Here is a 13,350-nt window from a genome sequence, read left to right as displayed (position 1 = left end):
CGAATCCCACGTCAGGCTCCCGGTGCATGGAGCCTGCTTCTCCTTCTGCCTGTGTCTCTGCCTCTCTCCCTCTCTCTCTGTGTGTGACTATCATAAATAATAAATAAAAATTAAAAAAAAAAAGAAAATGGTAAATCCATGGCAGAGATGGTAGTTGGTGCCCATATCGATTACAGGCAGCTGTTAAAAATCATTATTATCAGAATATTCTGTTACCTTCAAAAATAGCTGGCAATTTTAAAAGTACCCTGTTTATCCAAAGGATACAAAAATAGATATTCGAAGGAGCACATGCACCCTGATGTTTATGGCAGCATTATCAACAATAGCCAAACTATGGAAAGAACCAAGTGTCCATTGATTGATGAATGGATAAAGAAGATGTCACACACACACACACACACACACACACTGGAATATCACTCAGCCATCAAAAAGAATGAAATCTTGCCATTTGCAATGACTTTGATGGAACTAGAGCATATTACGCTAAGCGAAATAAGTCAATTCCACTCACATGTGGAATTTAAGGAACAAAACAGATGAACATAGGAGAAGGGAAGGAAAAATAAAGTGAGATAAAAACAGGAAGAGGCAAACCATAGGAGATTCTTAGGTATAGAGAACAAACTGAGGGTTGCTGGAGGGGAGGTGGGCGGGGGACGGGCTGGGTGGGGGATGGGCATTAAGGAGGGCATGTGTCATGACGGGCACTGGGTGTTATATGATGAGTGGGATGAGGCACTGAATTCTATTCCTGAAACCAATACTACACTATATGCTAACTAACTTGAATTTAAAGAAAAGCTTGGAATAAATAAGTAAGTAAAAATCAAAAGTACCCTATTGCACAAGGTGTGGGGTGGGAAAAGAGGCGTTGACATAAAGTTCCTTCCATGTGCCACTCAACTAGGACACATCTAACTCTCATAACCTGATTAGGTAGAAAAAGAAAAAGGGTGAGGAGCCTCATTCTGCAGATGAGGAAACTAAAGCTTTAATTTAGGTAATTAAGGTCCCTGGGGCCACGCGATCAGTAAGTGGAAGAGCTAGGCTGGAGGCGTTGGCCAGTGTGGCTGGAGCTCCAGGCCATCCTCCCAGCCCACCCTGGCTCCCAGAAATTATTCACGAGGTTTAGTGCTTTGTATGGCATTAAAACTCAGTAGGCCTCTCCCTCCCTGAGGATTCTCTGGAAGGAACACGGAGGTAAGTGTTTTGGGTCAATTACTTTAGCTTTTATATTTCAAATGCCTTCAGAAATGCCATCCAGGGGGCTCCTGGGTGGCTCACATGGTTGAGCATCTACCTTCCATTCAGGTCAAGATCTCCGGGTCCTGGGATGGAGCTTTGGGTAGGGCTCCCTGCTCAGTGGGGAGCCTGCCTCTGCCTCTCCCTCGGCCTCTGCCTCTGCTTGTGTTCTGTCTCTCTCTGTCTCAAATGAGTAAATAAATCCTTAAAAAAAAAAAAAAAGAAAGAAAGAAAAGCCATCCACATCTCTTACTGTGTTACTGATTTGAATAACGAATCACTGCCTGCACTCAGGCTCTAAGTCAAAATGTATTAAATGATACAACCTGAGTTTTGAGGTGTACAAAGATAAATAAGGGAGATTGCTGTGTTCTAGGATTTTATGCTCTAGCAGGGAAGCTGAGATAGTTCCTAAATAGTTTTAATACATCCCGTAAGACCCTAAGTGCTGTGTGGGAGTTCTGAGTATGGAAATGGAAGCCCTCCAGAGTGTGTATGGTTTGGGTGAGGAGACTAGAGGTGTAGGGCGGGTGTGGGAGGAAGGTGGGGTGGCTGACATTCCAGGGAAAGGAAGAAGTCAGGGAGCGGAGACCTAGAAGAGCAAGGTGACCCTGAGGTAGCAATGGAGGCAGTGTGGCTGCAGTGCCCGTTGGTACAGGGCATCAATGGGAGGCAAGCCTTCTACGTGACTCAGACCTTGCTCAAATTGAACTTCATTATTCTACTCTACCGTAAGCATTAATGACCTTCCAAGTAATCTCAACTTCTCTATTTTCCCTTGCTCGTTCAGCTGGGTAGCTATGGGGATTGAAGGAGTCATAAGCCATGAGTGTCTGGGGCCCAGAATTGAGGGCATCCGTGGGTCATCCATCAACGTTTGCTGACTGAATAGAAGAAAGCGGGCCACTGGGATAAGATCTTTGTGTGTAGTTTCTGCTTGGAAGTGGCATTCATTCTTCCCTGCAATTGTTCCGGTGACTGTTACCTGCCAGACTGAGTGGAGCCAGGGTGCCCCGAAGGAGTTAACGCACAGGCGCCACCAAGGGAGATCTTTACTCATGTGACCAGACCAGTCACAATGTAAAGTTCCTTACTGGTATGCACAGACATTGCTCCCGACCCGCTGAGTGATGATCTAGAGACAAAAATAAATAGACGGGGAAAGTTCAGACAACACAAGTATAGAGAGTCAGGGGCAAAAGTCTGGAGAAGCCAAGGGCAGCACCATTTCGACCAGTCCGGGCTAGGCACCCATTTGTTGGGTAGCAGCCTATTTGGGTTGATTAGCTGGGCTTAAAGAACAGAAAGAGGGCAACGTGTCCTTGCAAGGAATTTCAAGTGTGATTGCAGCAACATGGATTCAAGAAAAAATGATTGTAGGTCGAATCAAAGGGGAAAAAGGACTACAGACAAGAGGAAGAGTATAGGCAGGCCACCACGCTGGGCTTTCAGGGCGTTGCTGAAGGGACCTGAATGTGGGATTGGGCCTGGGTGATTCGTTAGGCCCCATAACCCACTTTTCCAAAGACGACCTGCCACAAGCAAGTTCTATAAAGGGGGAAGAGACAAATGGGTACTCTGTGGGAGGACTGCGTGTCAGGATCAGGATGGGACCCAGACAAGAGTGGGAGAAAAGAAGGAGGAGGTCGATGAGGGGTGGCTTTGAGCAAAAAGAAGAGAAGAGTGAACTGAGCCGGGCAGCGGTAGGAAGTGCTGGGGAGGCAGCCTGACTGTGGGGGAACCCCTGGAGGGCCGGGATGTAGTGATGGGCAAGGCCACGAGCCTTCTCTCCCCTTGCCCCGTGCATTCTCCTCTCCGTCAGGCCTCTGGGGTCAGTGGCACACAATAACCGAGGAAGTCACTCCCATCCTCCAAAATAACAAAACCATGATGAGAGCTGTCATGGAATGAGCACTTTGGGTGTCCTCAGCGCACAGTAGGCACCTCATGCTCATCTCTCAACAGAGCCAAGAGGTGTTGTTTTGTTTGTTTGGGCGTTTGTTCACTTATTTTATTTTATTTATTTATTTTCAATTTTTAATTTTTATTTATTTTTGTTTGTTCACTTTTTTAACCAAAATCTGTACTAATTTCTTACGGCTGCTGTAACAAGTTACTACAAACTCAATGGCTTAAAGCAACACAAATGTAACCTCCGAGGTGGAGGTCAGACGTGTGAAATGAGTCTCACTGGGATAAAATCAACCTGTCCGCAGAGCGGCCCTCCTGGAGCATCTAGGGGAGAATCTGTTTTCTTGTCATTTCCCAGATGAAGAGAGGGAGGCTTGAGAGATTGCTTACTTTTACTCAAGGCCACTCTGCCAGAAAATGCAAAGGCTTAGATTCAGGGGCGCCCGGGTGGCTCAGTCAGGGAAGGGTCTGCCTTCCACTCAGGTCATGGTCCCGGGTCCTGGGATGGAGCTCCGTCTGGGGCTCCCTGCTCAGCGGGGAGTCTGCTCCTCTCTCTCCCTCTGACCCTCCTCCCTCTTCCTCTCTATTTATTTATAAATAAATAAATACTCTTGAAAAAAAATAAAAAGCTGAGATTCAAACCCAACTCTGCCTGGCTTTGGATATTTCACTTAAACGCTATACAGTTTCTGAAGTCCTGTCACAGAGCTAATATAAAAGTGACCCCTGGCTCACTTCTGTGATGACCCCCAAGCAGAGCCACACAGGTCCCCCATGTGGCTCAGATGCCTTTGCCAAGGTCAGAATCACGGGGCCTCTCTTCACTCACCTCTCCAGCTTCCTGTGTCTCCGTAGCTCCTGTCTCCTTAGCTCCTTGACATTGCACGCATATTTGCACATTTTCCTCAAACCCAGGGCTGCACCCACATGTTTTTCCAGAAAACTTGTTCAGATATATCCCAACCCTGCAGTTTTTTTCACCCACCTCTTAGGACCGAAATTCTTGGAAGGAAAAGGTGCAAATGTGCAGGTTAATGTGAGCTGACATTTCATAGCATCTCTTTGGTTGCTTGTGTTTTAGACTAGGTTGGTGTCTAGAGGACCCAAAACATTTGTTGCATCTGCCACACAGCCACAAATGTCCAGTGAGATGGTAGTTAGGGAGCCACGGGTAGGCTTCTCAGGGCTCACGGTGTAGCCTGGTGGCTGTAGTCTGTGAGCACACCCTGGACTTGGGGTCAGAATGCCAAGGTTCAAACCCCAGGCTTGTCCATCCTTTCTGTGGACCCCTGGACAGTGCTACTCAATGTCTACTTCCTCATTTATAAAATGGGTAAAACGCAATGTGTTTGATGGGGTCTTTGTGATTGCTGAGATAAAAGATGGGGAAGTGGCTGGCAAAAACTTTTTGCTTATAAACATGAGAAATTGTGATTGATAACCAGTGGCAGACATAGGAAGAGCAGGAAATTGGGCTATGGCTTTGCTTTATGCACTAGTGACTCCTGGGGCCTTGCCAGGAGGTTGGAAGGTGACTGGTCCCACTGCCAATGTCTTCTAGGTTGAGGTGAAGCAGTCTCTCTACCTTCCCTCTATCTCCTGCCTAGGATCCACTCTGCTGTAGGGATCTATAGGCCTTACACATGTGTGCTTCTTCTTATTTTCCATGGAAGGATTCAGGGGTGAGGGGTGGGGTGGGGTAATAATCTCTTTGGAACCAGAAAAAAAGCTACCCCGTTGTGCTTGGGGTATGTGGCCAGAGTCAGGTATCAAGCAGCACATCTGGATGGGAGGGACCCTTTCTGCATTCCATCAGCATTCCTGAACTGTCAACACCCGGATACTGGGCTTCATCGCTCTGGCTTTGGCTAGCTCCAGGGCCTCTGCTCCAGACTGAGGTGATGTAGAGTGGGCACTCGTTATTCTCCTCTGTGCCCAGGCCGCTTTCCTCCTGACGCAGAATTTACTTAGGGAGGATTCTGCTCCCCTTCTGCATTCTTTTCTCCTGGTATCAACATACAAGGGGGCCCCTGCACTTTTCTGCATGAGTCTCCAAAGCAGGAGAAGGCCCTGAGACTGCATTTTATTTATCTTTCTAGGTCCAAGGTGGCACAGTGCTTGACACATAGTTGGCACTCAATAAATTATTTTGCTAAATAAAAGGCAGATAAAGTAGATTTTAGCTTGGGTTAGAGAATACAGTAAAGTGGGAAGAGCAGGGGCTTTGGACAGACCTGAGTTTGAATCTCTGCTCTGCAGCTTACCGGTTTTGTGAGCTCAGGTCATTTCTTAATCTTACTGAGCTTTATCTCTAAACAGGTATCATAATCACTAACTCAAAAGGTTACTGTGAAAATTCAGTGAGAATATAGGTGAATATTAATACAATATTATTACCCAACCAATATTAATTTTATTTTTGCCTTCAATTTCTTGAAGCAGATAGACCAAGCCAACAGACTTGAATGGTGAAAGCACCGAAAACTAGTGATTTTATTTTGCTTTAAAACACAGAGCCGCATTTCAAAGAACATATGATTTTAATACGTGATGTGAATATATAAAACCAGATCAAAGTTTGGCTGAAGCAAGAGTGGAGAGTTTTCCCTCATCAGTTCTGAATTTCCAAGCCACATGGTGAGCCCCCACGTGGCTAGGAACCACTCTTCTAGAACTAACAGGAATGAAAGATGTAGGAAAAGTACTGAGTTCAAAGGCAGTTGCCCAGGGAGTTAGAAGACACTCAAGAGTGAAGTTGGGAAACCCTGGTCAAGAGGTAATGTTGATATTACCTAGTCTCTGTGTCAAAGAGACCTGTGTTGGGTGGAAAACTTCTAGGAAAGTTTCCTGGAAAAGAGGCAACTTCCATAATAGACAGAGAAGGGGTCTGGGAAGGGGTTCCTGGCACACTTGGAGCAAAGGCAATGTGATTTCTATGAAAGGAAATGGTCAGGCCTGGCTAAGCCTTCAGAATTCTTTGAAGGCTCTGAACACCTGTGCACCAGGGCAGACTAATGAACTTATTAAGTAAAAACAAGAAAAACTTAGACAAATTTTCACACTGATAGCTGTTAAAAAAAAAAAAAAAAAGACATTATGAATTTATGGCCCTTACCGGAGAAGACAGGCATGGAGAGAGAACCAAAGGGAGGCCCAGATGGCACCATTCTACATACAGAATAAAAACTGTGGTGTTCCTTAGGGCTTTGCCTAGGATGTGGTGCCCAGTTGTTTGATCAAATACCAGTCTAGATATTGCTGTGAAGAGAGTCTTACAGACATGATTGACATTTAAATCACGATATTAAATCAATAGGCTTTGAATAAAGCAGATTACTTTCCGCAACAGGAATGGGCCTCTTCTAATCAGTTGAGGGCCTTCAGGGCAAAGACAGATTTCCCAAGCAATTCTACCTCAAAACTGCAGATTTCAGACTCAAGACTGCTTCATCAGCTTCTTTCCTGGATTTTTGGTTGCTCTACAGATTTGGGGCTTGTGAGCTCCTACCCACGTGAGCTATTTCCTTAAAACAAATATCTCTTTATTTGGCTGAAGATGTAGAGGCTTTGTAGTCAGTCCTCTTGTTGAGCAAATGAGGAAACTGAGGCTCCCAGAGGGGAAGTGACTTGTTCAAGATCACAGATGTGTTTGTAGAGTCAAGATTCAAGTCCAGATCTCCTGACTCTTAACAGCCTTTTATTTATTTATTTATTTATTTATTTATTTATTTATTTATTTTTATTTTTTTTAATTTTTATTTATTTATGATAGTCACACAGAGAGAGAGAGAGAGGCAGAGACACAGGCAGAGAGAGAAGCAGGCTCCATGCACCGGGAGCCCGACGTGGGATTCGATCCCGGGTCTCCAGGATCGCGCCCTGGGCCAAAGGCAGGCTCCAAACCGCTGCGCCACCCAGGGATCCCTATTTATTTATTTTAAAGATTTTATTTATTTATTCATAAGAGACACACAGAGAGAGGCAGAGACACAGGCAGAGGGAGAAGCAGGCTCTGTGAAGGGAGCATGATATGGGACTTGATCCCAGGACCCTGGGATCATGACCTGAGCCAAAGGCAGACGCTCAACCACTGAGCCACCCAGACATCCCTTAACAGCCCTTTAGCGAGTTTGTCACTAATCATTCTTCTTTTTAAGATAGGTAGGCACCACCTCCCTTTATGCCTCTTTAAAGTTGAGAGAAAGCCCCAATGCCCTGCCCTGTTCTTTTCCCTTACAGGTTAAGCCATGAAGGGAGTCTCATAAACAAAGCTGGCAAGGATAGAGCCTTCTGCCTTTGCCCTCCATTCAAAGTCTTCCTCACTCATTGCCCTAATTTCTAAAATCCCACAAGACAATCACTCGTTTGCTCCTGATCAGAATGCACATCCATATAAAAGAGGCACATTGAGTCTTATGAGCCATCAGTGTCAATGCCTCAATGTGAATAATTTTATCAGATCCCTTATATTTCCAAAGGGAGAAGAAAAACACACGAGAGAGAAAGAGACCCAAGGAGTATAGAACCTCAATGGACTACCCTAACTCATGATCTGGGGTCTTGGGTCTGTCTTCCGTGGATAGAGACTGAGTCTTGGCAATATGATGTGTCTTCCCATCCTACCTTCTGCCCTTTTAGCCTCCAGTATGTATCAGCTATTTCAAATATGGGGTCTATGGAAACTTTCGTGTGTTATTCCAACGTACCACTTCCCCCATAGGTGTTAGACTTGCTTTTTAACTTGGCAGGGATAGAAAACAAGCAAATGGGGTGAGGTGAATTTTAAAAGGTGAGATTGGTAGAGGGCTGTTAAGAGAGCCAATTAGTGGCTGTCCACTTCAGAAATGTTATCACCCTTGACTGAAAGTATGCAGCTTGCCCGAAAGTGTTTTCCACATTCAAGAATAGCCTCTGTGAGCCCCACCCTGTGGAAAACTGCCCAGTGGCCTGGCACCATGATGATATACTCCAATTGCTCAACATCCCAGGAACTCCTTTGCTCTGAGGAGGGCAAACATTTTAAAAGGCTAGGTTTTATTTTTTTTTCCTTGTGCCCTCATTCCATTTGTTTTCTTATAAAAATTACTCATATCCGTAGTGTTGATGTTTCCAGACACATTGAATGGGTCTAAAAACCATTGCTCACTAAACAAACCCTTTCAAAGCAGAAGAAAAAGAAGTGAGTCTCTCCCATCAAGCATGAGCTCATTTTTTCAAGTTCATTACCTCTTTTCCTCACCCAAGTTTGTTGGGCCAGAGCACACGCAAACCACACCTCAAACTCTAGCTCATGCTAGAGAAATTTGGATTAACAAAGGAAAAAAAGAGAGAGAGAGAAATAGGAGAGGAAGAAACAAGAAACACACTGTGCTGTTCCCTTAGCCCCGACCTTGAAACTCAGAACAAAGGCAGACAGTTGTTCGACTTGGAGGGGAGAAGAAAGGTGGGTGTGGGGATTTTAGATCAGAGCCATTGCTGGTCTGCTTATATTTAGGGAAGGGATGAGTCCCTGGGAAAGGTGACAAGCAGTGCTTGTTCCCATGGCCATGACACCCAGGGCTCACAGCATCCATTGGTTTTTCTCCCTTTCAAGCTCTAAACCTGCTCTCAGTAATATGGTAACTAGTAGCCACATGTAGCTATTTTCATTCAAACTAGTTCAATTACATAAGATTTAAAATTCAAAATAAAATAAAATAAAATTCAATCCTTGATGGGATGAGCACTGGGTTATGCTACACATTGGCAAACTGAACTCCAATAAAATAATAAAAAATAAAATTCAATCCTTTGGTTGCAATAGCCCCATTTAAAGTGCTCAATAGCACTTGCAGTTGGTGGTTATTGTATAGAACATTTCCATCATCACAGAGAGTCCTGTTGGATGGCACTGCTCTGGACTCTTGATGTTTGCCAGCTGACCTCAGAGTCATTCACCCACCTTAAGTCAGGACTAAGAAGCAGTGGCTCATTCTCAGGCAAGTGAGGACCTCAGGGGCGGGCAATGCCAGCTGGATGCCCGGCCCCAAGGCAGGAATGCTATGGAGACTCCTTGGGGAGGTAAGATTAGGGCGCCTCTTTATGAATTCAGCCTTTGCCCCAGTTAGGGAACATCAGGGGTGTGGGCAGCCTGCAGGGACTCATCGGTGTTTGCTCTTGGTAAGAATGTAAGCAGGAGAGGTCAACAAGAGACTCTGAGATTTCATTTGTTTTTCTCGACTAAATGGTGTGTAAATTCCCTTTTGGATTTACAAGTCTATGATTCTTTCCAGGTAGTTAAAAAAGAAATTGGTGATTTGGTTTTTCAGCCTATTGTAGCAGAAAGCAAAAAAGGCTGTTACAGCAGAAAGCAAAATGAGGAAAAAAAAAAAAAGCAAAATGAGAAAATTTCTTCCTCATTAAGGAGAACTAATCAAAAGGAAAACTGTTTCTTTACAAGATTTGAAAATATGTGTGTGTGTGTGTGTGTGTGTGTGTGTGTGTATAAGATCTAAATGAATTCTTTCTTCTTCTGGTTAGCCAACTGTATTCAGGGAAGAAATGATTGGTCAACATTGTCTTTAATTTAAAAAAGGACATTGAAATTAAAGAAATTCCAAATGTGTTCAAAATCTTTGAAACTAGTTATAAGTGGAGTTTTAAACCTATAAACATAAACTAATACTAGCATTATTGGAAACTCAATTCGTATTACATGTAGAAATGTTGTTACAATGAAAAATATATTTAGGATCTGTGGACCCTGTAGATCAACTAATTGGTGAAGAGTAAAAATAAATTATGTAAAAATAACATTACATAGATAAAGCTAATTTGTTGACTTATTTCAACTGCCACATTTCTTAAACAGAGTTTGCAGAGAAGAAACCATGAGTAAATTGCCTCACATATTCCATTACAAGTAGGCAGGATCAAATGATTTCAGACAAGATGACCAGGGAACTTTCTACTACATTATTAAGAAAGAACATGACCCATTTCCTTAAATTTTCTTTTTGCTTCTCTGACTTCACAAGGAAATTGGGGTCCACGGGGGTCTGTCTGAAACTTTAATCAGGAGACATAGGTTTTCCCAGGGTTCTTGGATTTTCTTGGTCGTTCGGTCAGGAAATTGGAGGGTAAAATTAGGATGGGTGAATAACACTCTCAGATCCTTCATTTCAGTTCTGAGAACTGGACAATTTCAAAAGGTTTGAGAAGGCAATTTGTACATTTAAAGTAAAAGAGAACAAAATCGTCATAATAGTCTAAGTTACAAAAAATGATGGATCTCTTCAGGAGGAAATTATCTTCTTCCCCTCGCCCTTTCAGGCCCCATCTCACCTCCCAGGAAAGCAACCCAACCATTGAGAGTGCAGTTGGCTTCCCTGCAGAGTGAGATCCGACTACTCACCTGCTTCTCCTCCTCCTCCTCCTCTTCCTCCTCCTCCTCCTTGGGCTGTCCTGGCCCTCTCTGCACGCTGCTCTGGCCTGAGGTGCTTTTCTACCCAGCACCAATTCTCTGAACCTCCTGGACCAGGGAGGAATGGTCTGTGATTGGGAGGAGGCATCTCACATGAGCTGAACCTGATGCCGCCTGAGCTTGCCTCACTGAGGCCGGAAGTAACAGGAAGTTTCCCGACTGGAGATTTCTGCTACTTTGGAATGTGTGATTCTGACAGATGGCAGCACCTTGACAGGCCTTAGCTCATCATCACTCCTCTGGATTTCTCCTAGGTCTGGGCTTTTGTTTTTGTTTTGATTTGATTTTTTTAAAAAAAATTTTATGATTTGATCCTTATTTTTGCTTTTGTGCCCTTAAAGGCCTATCTATTGTCCTGATTGCTCAGAGTCATGCTGGTACATGTCTGTCTGTCCAGGGTCACGTCTAGTTTCGGTTTTCATAACTTGCATATGCTACATTTAGGGGGGAGAGCAATTGCCCAATTAATACACCATAGGTGGTCCAAAGACCAATGAGAGTAATACTGCCCCTCCCTCTTCTCCCCTCCCCACCTCTGCCCTCCCCTCTCTTCCCCTCCTTTTGTCTTCCCTTCTCTTCCTTCCCTCCCCTTCCCTTCCCATCCACTGGAGCCACCACTTCATACCCAGCACCAACATTTCTGTTAATGTCTGCGTAACATATCATGGTTTATGCGCACAGTAGTTTATTTAGCCTACAGTTCGGGATGGGTGATGGCAGCAATATTAGAATTTGTTGAGTGCTTTCATCAACAGATGCAGGCATTTTCTTGGGTCTGGATCATCTCTGTAACAGGTTAGGTTCTTTAGGAAGCAGACCCCGAGACAAAGTTTAGTGTGCAGTATATTTATTAGGGAATGGCCCTGTGATTAATACCCTTGGAAGGGAGAGGAAAGAAATAGGATTGGGCAGAGAGAGAAGACAAGTGGCCATGCAGGTGGGACTGTCTCGGGCAACCCCCTCCCTCCAGCCGGGAAGCTCCAGGAGATGTTGGCCTGCCACGGTTGTTCTGCATGGGGCCCCTCTGTGATCAGTCCTTAAATAGAGGTCACCCTGGGAAGGTGGCTTTCAGGGTGAGGCTAGCCCTGAAGGGGGCTGACACTGGAGGCTGGGGTTGTCAGCACTCCCAGCAGCTGGGCAGCACACACCCCCTTGTTCGGGGGGGACCTGCATGGGGCATCGGTGCGTTCATCACACGCCTTATTCCTCCTCAGTCCTCCAGGGCCCACTTAGATATGGCTTGATAATTCACACAATGGAGTTCTATTGAGACTGTGAAAAATGATGCCATAGAAAAAATTTTAATGATGTGGAAATATATTCACTCACTTATTCAACAAATAGTTATTGAGAACTTCTGATGTGCCAGGCACTCTTCTAAGTGCTAACAATAAAAAGAGCAGGTTATAAATAGCTTGTACAGTTTGACCTTTGTATATGAGTGTATATATATTTGCACACATATGAATACACATTCATATATATATGACTTAAAGAGTTAAGGATGTAAAGTAAATATCAACAGATTTATATCTGGATGATATAATATGGATGGATTTTCTTTTTTTTTCATAGTTTCTATGTCTGCAAAGGATCTCTATTACATTTATATAGAGAGAAACATAAATTATTAAAAGCATACTCTTTTGGAAATCTTTGTGATAAAGCAGCAAGGAAGCAAACAAGGACATATGTTCCCATTCATATTATGTTCTATTACTAGGATTATGTGGGGGAGAAAATAAGCATGAATCTTTTCAAAATAAATAATGTGAACACAAAAGCCCATAACAAGAAAAGAGTAGCTAGGAAAGGAAGATTAATTTTCAGACAATAATTGCCACTCCTCCGCCCTCAGTACCTCTCAGAAATCTGGAAGTAGAAAGGTGTATGCATGTCTCTCTCTGCCTGGCCGTTCACTTCACCATCACCTTCCAATGCTTCTTCCTTCTCTGTGGTCATTCCAAGGTGAGCTAACAAACCTGGTGACTGACGCGACGTCTCCTGAGCTGCAAGATGTTGGTCCTACACGCTCCCTCAGACTTTCCAACCCTCATGGGGTCTCTCTTTCATCTTTGGGACAAGGAACTTCTCTTCACAGTCACTACATTCCCTAAATGGACCCCTCACTTCAAATTCACTATGTTATGGGGGCAGGGAGGGAGTCGCAGTGTAAACTGGATGGGAAAGCAATGGGCTTTCTGGAAGTTCTGAGTTACTTCATGGCTTTTGCTCTACGCACCAGTTTCAGGAAGAAAGTTTTCTTAAACCATGATTTTGTCTGCCATACTTTCAGTTCTTCTAAAAGGCCCAGGCACTGTAAGATTTACCCTTCACAGTGGGCCTGTGAAGTGTATACTATTATGACTCCCCATTTTACAGATGAGGGAAGCGGGGGATTGAGAAGATTAACTTGCCCATGGTGACAGAGCTATTTAGGGGTGACAACTCCCATTGGTCTGTCCTCAGGGACTGAACTCTTTCTTAACTATAGGCTATCCTGTTTGAGGGTAGACAATTGGTGTAACCTTGAAAATGATATTAACATCTTAATTAATGTGATTTTTTTCTATTAACTGGTTAATGAGGTTAATAGGAGAGTAGAATAATGTTCGTGGGATAGGTAAGAAGCCAGTGTCTATGAAACTGGCTCACAAGTCAGTCAGCCCGAGCACCGAGGCTCCCTGTGGGGTGGAGCCAGTCACCAATCAGAGCTCAGCTTCTGTTTT

General features: G+C 44.2%; 1 protein-coding gene across 1 annotated transcript in view; it reads right to left on the bottom strand.

Annotated features, from left to right (window-relative positions):
• The window catches only part of UPK1B (uroplakin 1B), a 29,603-nt gene extending 18,895 nt beyond the window's left edge, over nt 1–10,708 (bottom strand). Inside the window, exon 1 of the mRNA XM_038582925.1 lies at nt 10,553–10,708. The gene's annotated coding sequence lies outside the window, so the exon portion shown is untranslated. The remainder of the gene's footprint in view (nt 1–10,552) is intronic.
• Nucleotides 10,709–13,350: the final 2,642 nt, after the last annotated feature.

The sequence above is a fragment of the Canis lupus genome, chromosome 33 (genome assembly GCF_011100685.1).
Source record: "Canis lupus familiaris isolate Mischka breed German Shepherd chromosome 33, alternate assembly UU_Cfam_GSD_1.0, whole genome shotgun sequence".
In the NCBI taxonomy this organism is placed as follows: Eukaryota; Metazoa; Chordata; class Mammalia; order Carnivora; family Canidae; genus Canis; species Canis lupus.
This window is presented reverse-complemented; position numbering and strand designations above follow the sequence as displayed.